Genomic DNA, 9994 nt, shown 5'->3' on the forward strand with positions numbered 1-9994 from the left:
CCTTGAACACAGATGAATTGCATATTACACAATTGTCATAATGTCTTGCACATAATAGGAACCCAAAATATGTCAATTTGAATTTATTTGCATTTAACCTCATTCCCTCCTTCTATATAGGGCCTGTGCAACCTCTATAATTTGGCCTCTTATCTACATATTCTTAAAATCAAGAATTACCTTAAGCCAATATGGGAAAAATTATATTTGTGACCACAAAATAAAAACTTCATGTATGGAATTTATAGAAAAAATAATAATATTTTCATTTATTGAATAATAGAACAGTTATGTTTTCTAAAAAAGAAATTATAATGACTGAAAATAATTAAAATATGCTTGCTGTATTATTGTATCCATCATTTAAATTAGGAGCAATACAGGATCAACTTAGTAAAATGGTGTTAAGAGTCTAGTCTTGAGAACTTTACTACCTGGGCTCAAACCCCAAGTTTATTATCCACTGTGTATTACCTTGGAAACATTACTTAACCTATCTGTGCTTAGGTTTATTTCTCTGTTAAATTTATATACAATAGCATATATGCCGATTCATGGAATTGTTGTAAGAATTAAATAAGATGATATTTTAATGTTGGCAAAGAGGTTAAATGTTGTAAAAATGTTAAAATAAGTATATACTACTTTTATTTTCCACATATGTATCCTTAATTAATTTTCTACTGCCATCCAAAAATTGGAGAAGTATAAAGGACATTTTTTATACTGTTCTATATTTGCTATGATCATAAGATGGAAGTGACTCAGTTGCTTTTTGAAGTGCTTCCAAGGTAATTAGCCAACCTAAAATAAAAACACTCTAGTCAATTGAACATTAATATTTTTCCTTTATTTTTGTGACATTTCAGATCTTGAGATTCTTAGAAAATTCTTCCAAAATTCTGTCAGATTTTACTTTATGTTTGTCATAATTAATAGGGCTCCTTACCTTTAATTTATTTTCTATTCAATCACTTCTGCTTATTAGCATTAATCTTCTTAAACTGATGTCTTTATCATTTCATTCCTTTGGCCATGGATTGTTTTCAATAATGCCTAAGGCAAGTTCAACCATTATAGCCTTATCTTCCATTTATCTTTTGGTTTCTTCTACCCTCTTCCGCTCAAACCAACCATATGATCCTGTGAAAATATTTTGGACAAATCCTGGATGCTTTAATTCTGTTTATCTCATCCCTTCCCTCAATTTCATTATTCTCACATGCCTATCTCTAGATGTAGTTCCCAACACCGAATGATGGAAAGAATATGGATTTGAGGGTCAATATCTGGGTCTAGATAAGGACTCTGCAAATAGAGAGCTGTGTGAAAGATGACTGTTTACTTAAATTGTCTGGGCCTCAGTTAATTGCCTTGTGGTAGGATTATATTATATAGTGTAGGGTATCAAGCACCTAATACATGCCATTTAGTGATGTGCTCTTCTTTCTCAACCTATCCAAATCTCCAGATCCTAGCTCAAATTTCATCTCAGAAAGAAATTTCTTTGAGTCATGGGAATGGATTTTCTTTCTCTCCTAAACTTATGTATTGCACTCATTTCATACTTAGAGCCTTTTCTTTTTCTTTTGCTTTGGGAGGTCTTTTTTTATGTATATATTTTGTTTTATTGATTCCATTATATTGCAAACTATTCAACTACTCTTACCCCCAGAGTCATCTGAAAGAAGACCTTCAAGTATATATTATTTTTAATTTATTAAAGTTTTTAACATTACTTTATCTGAGTTATTTTATGTTTGTTGCCTTTAGCTACAAGTTGTAAAAAATTGAAACATATTTCAGAAACACAATTTAAAATATTTTTCTATGTGATTTTAAATAAAGGAAGCAAATGTAAAAATACAGTAGTTTATTTTGTTTATAAAAACTTCTACTGCAACAATAGGTAATTATGTTATCTGGTAACCATATATTTTATGAATAACAAAAAGTAGATCCAAAAATAGATCCAAAAATATGCTGTGGGAGGAGGTTTGACAGAACTCAGAAAAAAAATGTATTACAATATTGTCATTATTCAACTTAAAATTTCCACTGAAATTAAAAGTAATTGAGTTAGCCAATGCATACCCACATGTATTTCTGTATGCATATTTATTTATAATTATTTGCTTTCAAATACAAGTACTACTGAGAAAGAGAAAAGCAGCAGTGACATTTAGGAAGTAGCCTAATATGCTCAGCTAGGTCTTATGTTCTAGGTTGAATATAAAAAAATAATTCACAGAATATCAACATTAAACAAGGCTGCTCTGTGACAATGATGAATCAAGACAAAAACAAGATCATTCTGAAATTATACCTGAACATAGATAAAACACGAACATTGTCTAAAACACAAAAATGGCCAAACATACTTCTATCCTGGCTAATATAAGTGACTGTGGTTTCTTTACCAAACAAAGCTTTGGCCTAGACCTAGTCTTTTTCTAGGTAGATTTGTTAAACACTAATCATATAAATACCTGTACTTCCTTATAACGTTCAAATAAAGCAAGTCTCACTTTCCTAAATGCTACAAAAAATGAAATGACTAAACACAAACCCAAATCCTATAGTTCTTTTCTAATAGTCTCTTACTAAGATAACCCCAGTACCACTTGGAGCCAGGTTGTCAGGTCTCCGGTGAAATATTTACATTGGCCGTATACTGAAATGTCTCTCTAGCTATGTGCTTTCCCTCTTCCTCCCCCTTCTCTCCTGCTCCCTCCCCTGCCTCCTCTTACTGAATAAAAGCCAAGTTTTTTTTTTTATTTGTTCATTTCTTGAACTTGAAGTATTTCTCAATGGTGTCCATGGCTTTAGACTCTTTGCCGTAGTCCTTGACTACCACACAATTGCAACCAACCACTTTCAGCATTTTCCCTCTGTCAGTTTTACAGAAGTCTATCTATTCCTCTAGTTTCTTGTTATCAACCTTGATGAAGTTGTTTCGGTGTTCAGCACAAAGGGCCTCCACCAATTTGGCATACATAGGCTCATTACAGATGGATGCAAGCACACAAAAATGGGCTTGACACTCGTCTAAGGCTTGGGTAGCTTTGTAAATTCCATGTGCTAGGCTATCATGGACAAGAGCAATCTTTACCTCCTCTGATAAAGTAGCATAAATGTCCATTACACCTCCAGGATCAATGTCTTCTTCAGCATTAGACAATCTTTATTCTGTTGCTAACTGTGACAGGTTTTCAATCTTTGTTAAATTCCATGTCCTTAGAAAGTGCCCCCAGATCAATGAATTATTCCTCACCCAGTCTGGTATTCAGTTGTCTTGACCAACCAATCCCAGGGGTATTTCTCTCCCAGCTTATTTTTGCAACTCCTTCAATATATAGTTTTTCCTCTTTCCCAAGCCCAGTAAATGTCCATTGGAATTATGATAGTATTTAATCCTAATTATAATGCACAGTAAGAGAGGACATACACCATCTTTTAATGGGGCATGTATTGCCTTGCAGAGCCAGTGCCCTCATGTATATCAGTTTAGAAGTCTTTATCCCATATTTCAGGGTCCTAGGCCCTAAAGATAGCATGACATATCTATATTGCTGTACATTCAAATGTCTGTAGCTCTGTGACATTATTGCCTTTTCAAATCGTTGCTCAATTGTGACTGCTCTTCTAATGAAGGAGATAAATGTCCCTTTGTAATTTACCAAAGAAGTGCTCTGACTCTTGCACTTCATCTTGAATTGTTTGTCAGGAGCCCTTAGTTTCCTCTTATCCCTCTAGAGGACTTTGATACAACTAAATAGTAACCAGTCAACTCCACTATCTTTGTAGACACCCTACAAATTCCCCTCCTCTGGTATTTTACAAATTTCTGAACATCACACCTATACTTCCCCTGCATCTGCCATTTTCCCGTATCACCATAAGTAAAACCTTTTGCAAATGGCTGCCATCTTATGTGACTGATTGTCTTTGTTCCATGACACAGAATAATGTTTTTTTGCCTTTCCAGCAATGAGTGAGCCAGAAAAAAAAATCCCCTTTTAATATGTTTTTAGACAACTCTTGGTACCATTTACATTTGCTCAGGTCAACCAAGAAGCAGACACTAAGTTTGGTAGTATGTACAAGATATTTTAGGGGAAGAAAGCAGGTGAGGACTTCAGAAAATGATGTATATTTTACAACTTGGAAGGTAGGACAAAAGGAAGGGAAGAGTAGGAAGTATCTTAAATTATAGCACATTTCCAGGGAAGATTCTATTTGGTTAATTTTGAGTCCTTGAGCCAAAGGTGTCAATAGGAGGAGTCCTTCCCAGAATGGGCAGTGACTCATGCAAACAAACATACTGTTTCTGTTTTTTCATTTGCTTTTTAGATTGTGCATATTCATGAAATCATAAAGTATATTTTTTTTTCTTATTTAATTTAGCATAATACCCTCTAGGTCCACCTATATTGTTGCAAAGTAAGATTTCATTCTTTTTTATGGCTGTGTAATACTCTATTGTATATACATAACATATTTTCTTTAGTTATTCAGCTACTGATAGACACTAAGGTGTTTTCCATGTCTTGGCTATTATAAGTAATGCTGCTATGAGCAGAAGGTGTACATATCTCTTTGGATTGGTGTTTTCATTTCATTTGAATAAATACCCAGAAGTGGTAATCCTAGACCACATAATAGTTCCATTATTAATTTTTTGAGGCATCTTCATACTGTTTTCCATAGTGGCTGTACCAATTTACATTTCTGTCAACAGTGTAGAAGGATTCCCTTTTCTCCACACTCCACCAACACTTGTTACTTCTGTATTTGTAATAATAGCCAATCTGACAGGTGTGAGGTGCTATTTTTGTGGTTTTGATTTTCATTTCTCTGATGATTAGTGATCATTAAGCATCTTTTCAAGGACCTGTTGAATATCTCTAAGTCTTCTTGGAAACAATGTATATTTGGGGCACCTGGGTGGCTCAGTCAGTTAAGCCACTACCTTCCACTTAGGTCATGATCTCAGGGTCCTGGGATCGAACCCCACATGGGGCTCCCTACTCAGCGGGAAGCCTGCTTCTCCCTCTCCCTGCCACTTCCCCTGCTTGTGCTCTCTGTCAAATAAATAAATAAAATACTGAAAGAAAAGAAAACAATGTATATTCAAGTATACTGCCCATTTTTAAATCAGGTTATTTAATTTTTAAATTTTTAACTTTTTAATTCAAATATAGTTAACACACAGTATTATATGAGCTTCAGGTGTATAAATATAATGATTCAACAATTCTATATATTATTTAGTGCTCATCACAATAGTTGTACTTTTAATCCCCTTCACCTATTTCATTCATCCTCCCACCAACTTCCCTTTTGACAACAACTTGTTGATTCTCTATATTTAAGTGTCTGTTTTTTTCTTTTTTTCTTTCTTTTGTTTCTTAAATTCCATATATGAGTGGCATTATATGGTATTTGTCTTTCTCTAACTTACTTCAGTTGGCATTATACATGCTAAATCTATCCATTATGCTGCAAATGGCAAGATTTCAGTCTTTTTTTTTAATGGATGAAAAATATTCCACTGTGTGTGTACGTGTGTATGTATGTATATATTTATACATTCATTCTTTATTCATTCATCTATGGATTGACACTTGGGTTTCTTCCATATTTTGGTATTGTTAATAATAGGGAAATAAATACGGGGGTGCATATATCTTTTTGAATTAGTATTTTTATATTCTTTGGGTAAATACCCAGCACTGGAATTATTGGACAATATGGTGTTCCTATTTTTAATTTTTTAAGGGACCTCCATACTATTTTCCACAGTGGCTGTACCAACTTGCAATCCCACGAATGGCGTATGGGGCTTTCTTTTTCTCTACATCCTTGCCAACACTTTTTTCCCTTGTGTTTTGATTTTATCCAATCTGACAAGTGTGAGGTTGTGGTTTTGATTTGAATTTCCATGATGACTAGTGATGATGAGCATCTTTTAATGTGTCTGTTGGCCATCCATATGTCTTTGGAAAAATTATTCAGGTTTTCTGCCCATTTTTAATTAGATTATCTGCTTTTTTGGTTTCAAGTTGTATAAGTTCTTTATACATTTTGGATATTAACCCCTTATCGGATATGCCATTTCCAAATATCTACTTCCATTTGATGGCTTATCTTTTTGTTTGGTTGATGATTTCCTTCACTGTGCAAAATCATTTTATTTTGGTATAGTCCCAATAGTTTAATTTTGCTTTTGTTTTTCTTTCTTGAGGCGACATATCTAAAAAACTTTTTCTACAGCTGGTGTCAAAAAATTACTGTTTTATTTTAGGAATTTTATGGCTTCTAGCCTCACATTTAGATCTTACTACATTTTGAGTTTATTTTTGTATATGATGTAAGAAAGTGGCCCAGTTTCATTCTTTTGCCTGTAGCTATCCAGTTTTGCCAACACCATTTGTTGGAGTCTGCCTTTTTCTATTGTATATTCTTGTCTCTTTTGTCATAGATTAATTGACCATGTAGGTTTATTTCTAGGCTCTCTACTCAGTTCTATCCATTTGTATGTCTATTTTTGTGCCAGCACCAGACTATTTTGATTACTACAGCTTTGTAGTATATCTTGAAATCTGGGATTGTGATACCTCCAGTTTTGTTGCTATTCAAGATTGCTTTTGTTATTTGGGATCTTGGTAGTTACATACAAATTTTAGTTTTATCTGTTCTACTTCTGTGAAAAATGCTGTTGTATTTTGATAGGGACTGCATTAAATCTGAACATTCCTTTGTGTTTTATGAACATTTTAACAATATTTGTTTTCCCATTCCATAGCATGGACTATCTTTCCATTTGTTTGTGTTATCTTCAATTTATTTCATCAGTGTTTTATACTTTTGTTTACACATCTTTCACCTCCTTGTTTAAGGTTATTCCTACATATATTATTATTTTGGTGCACATTTCTCTTTCTGCTACTTCATTATAGTGTAGAGAAATGAAACTGATTTTTGTATATTGATATTTTATACTGTTACTTTACTGAATTCATTTCTCGGTTCTAGTAGTTTTTTTTTTTTTGTATGGAGTCTTTGGGGTTTTCTATATATAGTATCATGCCATATACAAATAGTGAAACTTTACTGCTTTCTTACCAATTTGGATGCCTTTTATTTCTTTTTCTTGTCTGATGGCAAAGGCGAGTATTCCAGTACTGTATTGAATAAAGGTGGCAAGAGTGGATATTCTTGCCTTTTCCTGATCTTAGAGGAATAGCTCTCAGTTTTTCACCATTGAATATGATATTGGTTGTGGGTTTTTCAGATATGATCTTTATTATATTAAGGTAGTTCTCCTCAGCTTACTTTGTTGGAAGTTTTTCTCATGAATGGATATGGTCTTTTGCCAAATACTTTTTCTGCATCTGCTGAAAATATCATACAATTTTTATCTTCTCTAGTTGATAGTTGTATCATGTTGATTGATTTGTGAATATTGAACCATCCTTGCATTCCTGGAATAAATTCCATTTGATCATAGTAAATATCTTTTAATGTATTATTTGATTCAGTTTGCTAATATTTTGAGAATTTTTGCACCTATGTTCATCATAGATATTGACCTGTAGTATTTGTTTGTTTGCTTTTGCTTTTTGTAGTGTCTTTTCCTTTTCTTTCTTTCTTTTCTTTTTCTTTCTTTGTTTCTTTTTTGTTTGGTTGGTTCTTTCTTTCTTTCTTTCTTTCTTTCTTTCTTTCTTTCTTTCTTTCTTTCTTTCTTTTCTTTTCTTTTTTTTTGTATCAGGGTAATGCTGGACTCATGGGATGAATTTGGAAGCTCTCCTTTCACTTCTATTTTTTGCAATAGTTTGAGAAGACAAGGTATGAACTATTTTTTTTTAAAGATTTCATTTATTTATTTGACAGAGACATAGCAAGAGAGGGAACACAAGCAGAAGGAGTGGGAGAGGAAGAAGCAGGCTTCCCACTGAGCAGGAAGCCCGATGTGAGGCTCAGTCCCAAGACCCTGGTATCATGACCTGAGCTGAAGGCAGATGCTTAACGACTGAGCCACCCAGGCACCCGGTATGAACTATTTTTTAAATGTTTAGTAGAATTCATCTGTTAAGCCACGTGGTCCTGGACTTTTGTTTGGGAGTTTATTACTAACTTAATTTCATTGCTAATAGTGGTCTGAAAATTTTTTATTTCTAATTCAATCTTGAGATGTTTATGTTAATTTTTTATTTAAAATGAAGTGAGTTAACATATAGTATAGTATTGGTTTTAGGAGTAGAATTTAGTGGTTCATCACTTACATATAACACTTACTGCTGCTCCCAACAAGCGTCTTCCTAATACCCATCACCCACTTAGCCCATCCTCCCACACACCTCCTCTCCAGCAATCCTCAGTTTGCTCTCTATAGTTAAGAGTTTCCTATGGTTTACCTCACTCTCTGTTTTTATCTTATTTTATGTTTCCTTCCCTCCCCCTATGCTCACCTGTTTTGTTTCTTAAATTCCACATATGAATGAAATAATATATTTGTCTTTCTCTGACTTGTTTTGCTTAGCATTATACACTCAAAGTAATGCTGGCCTCATAGAAAGAGTTCGGAAGTTTTCCTTCCATTTCTATTTTTTGAAACAGCTTCATAAGATTAGGTATTAATTCTTTAAATGTTTGGTAGAATTCCCCTGGAAAGCCATTTGACTCTGGACTCTTATTTGTTGGGAGATTTTTGATTATTGATTCAATTTCTTTGCTGGTTATGGGTCTGTTAAGATTTTCTATTTCTTTCTGTTTCTGTTTTGATAGTTTGAATGTTTCTAGGAATACATCCATTTCTTCCAGATTACCTAATTTGTTGGCATATAATTGCTCATAATATTCTCATATAATTGTTTGTATTTCTTTAGTGTTGGATATGATCGCTCCTCTTTCATTCATGAGTTTATTTATTTTGGTCCTTTATCTTTTCTTTTCCATAAGTCTGGCTAGGGGTTTATCATTTTGTTAATTCTTTCAAAGAACCAGTTCCTAGTTTTGTTGATCTATTCTATTTTTTTAATTTCTATATCATTTATTTCTGCTCTAATCTTAATCATTTCCCTTCTCCTGCTGATTTTAGGCTGTATTTGCTGTTCTTTTTCCAGCTCCTTTAGGTTGTGTATTCTTGTTTCTTGAGGAAGGCCTGTATTGCTATATACTCCCCTCTTAGGACTGCCTTTGCTGCATCTCAAAGGTTTTAGAATATTGTGATTTCATTTTCATTTGCTTCCATGTATTTTTTTTTTAATTTCTTTTTTAATTTCCATTCATTCTTTAGTGGGATGTTCTTTAACCTCCATATATTTGTGGTCCTTCCAAATTTTTTCTTATGATTGACTTCAAGTTTAATAGCATTGTAGTCTGAAAATATGCATCCTGTGATCTCAATCTTTTTATTCTGATTGAGGCCTGATTTATGATCTAGTATGTGATCTCTTCGGGAGAATGTCCCATGTGCACTCGAAAAGAATGTGTATTCTGCTATTTTAGGATGAAATGCTCTGAATAAGTCTGTTAAGTCCATCTGGTCCAATGTGTCATTCAAAGCTATTGTTTCCTTTTTGATCTTCTTAGATGATCTGTCTGTTGCTATAAGTGAGGTATTAAAGTCCCCTACTATTATTGCATTATTATCAATGAGTTTCTTTAAATTTGTTGTTAATTGATTTATATATTTGGCTACTCCCAAGTTGGGGGCAATTTGCAATTGTTAAATCTTCTTAGTGAATAGACTCCCTTATTTTTATATAGTGCCCTTCTTCATCTCTTATTAGTCTCTTTTTTTAAATCTAAATGTAATTTGTCTGGGACGCCTGGGTGGATCAGTTGTTAAGCGTCTGCCTTTGGCTCAGATCATGATCCCAGGGTCCTGGAATCAGGCCCCACATAGGGCTTCCTGCTGAGTGGGGAGTCTTCTTCTCCCTCTCCCTCTCCCCCTGCTTGTGCTCTCTCTCTCTCTCTCTCTCTCTCT

At 33.7% G+C, this 9994-nt stretch overlaps 1 pseudogene; it reads right to left on the reverse strand.

Moving 5' to 3' along the window:
• Nucleotides 1–2782: 2782 nt before the first annotated feature.
• Nucleotides 2783–9994, reverse strand: part of LOC112825801 (small ribosomal subunit protein eS12 pseudogene) — an 18550-nt pseudogene continuing 11338 nt past the window's right edge.

This window comes from Callorhinus ursinus, unplaced genomic scaffold, assembly GCF_003265705.2.
Source record: "Callorhinus ursinus isolate GAN/ISIS: 27379988/994484 unplaced genomic scaffold, GSC_fseal_2.0 scaffold4, whole genome shotgun sequence".
NCBI lineage: Eukaryota > Metazoa > Chordata > Mammalia > Carnivora > Otariidae > Callorhinus > Callorhinus ursinus.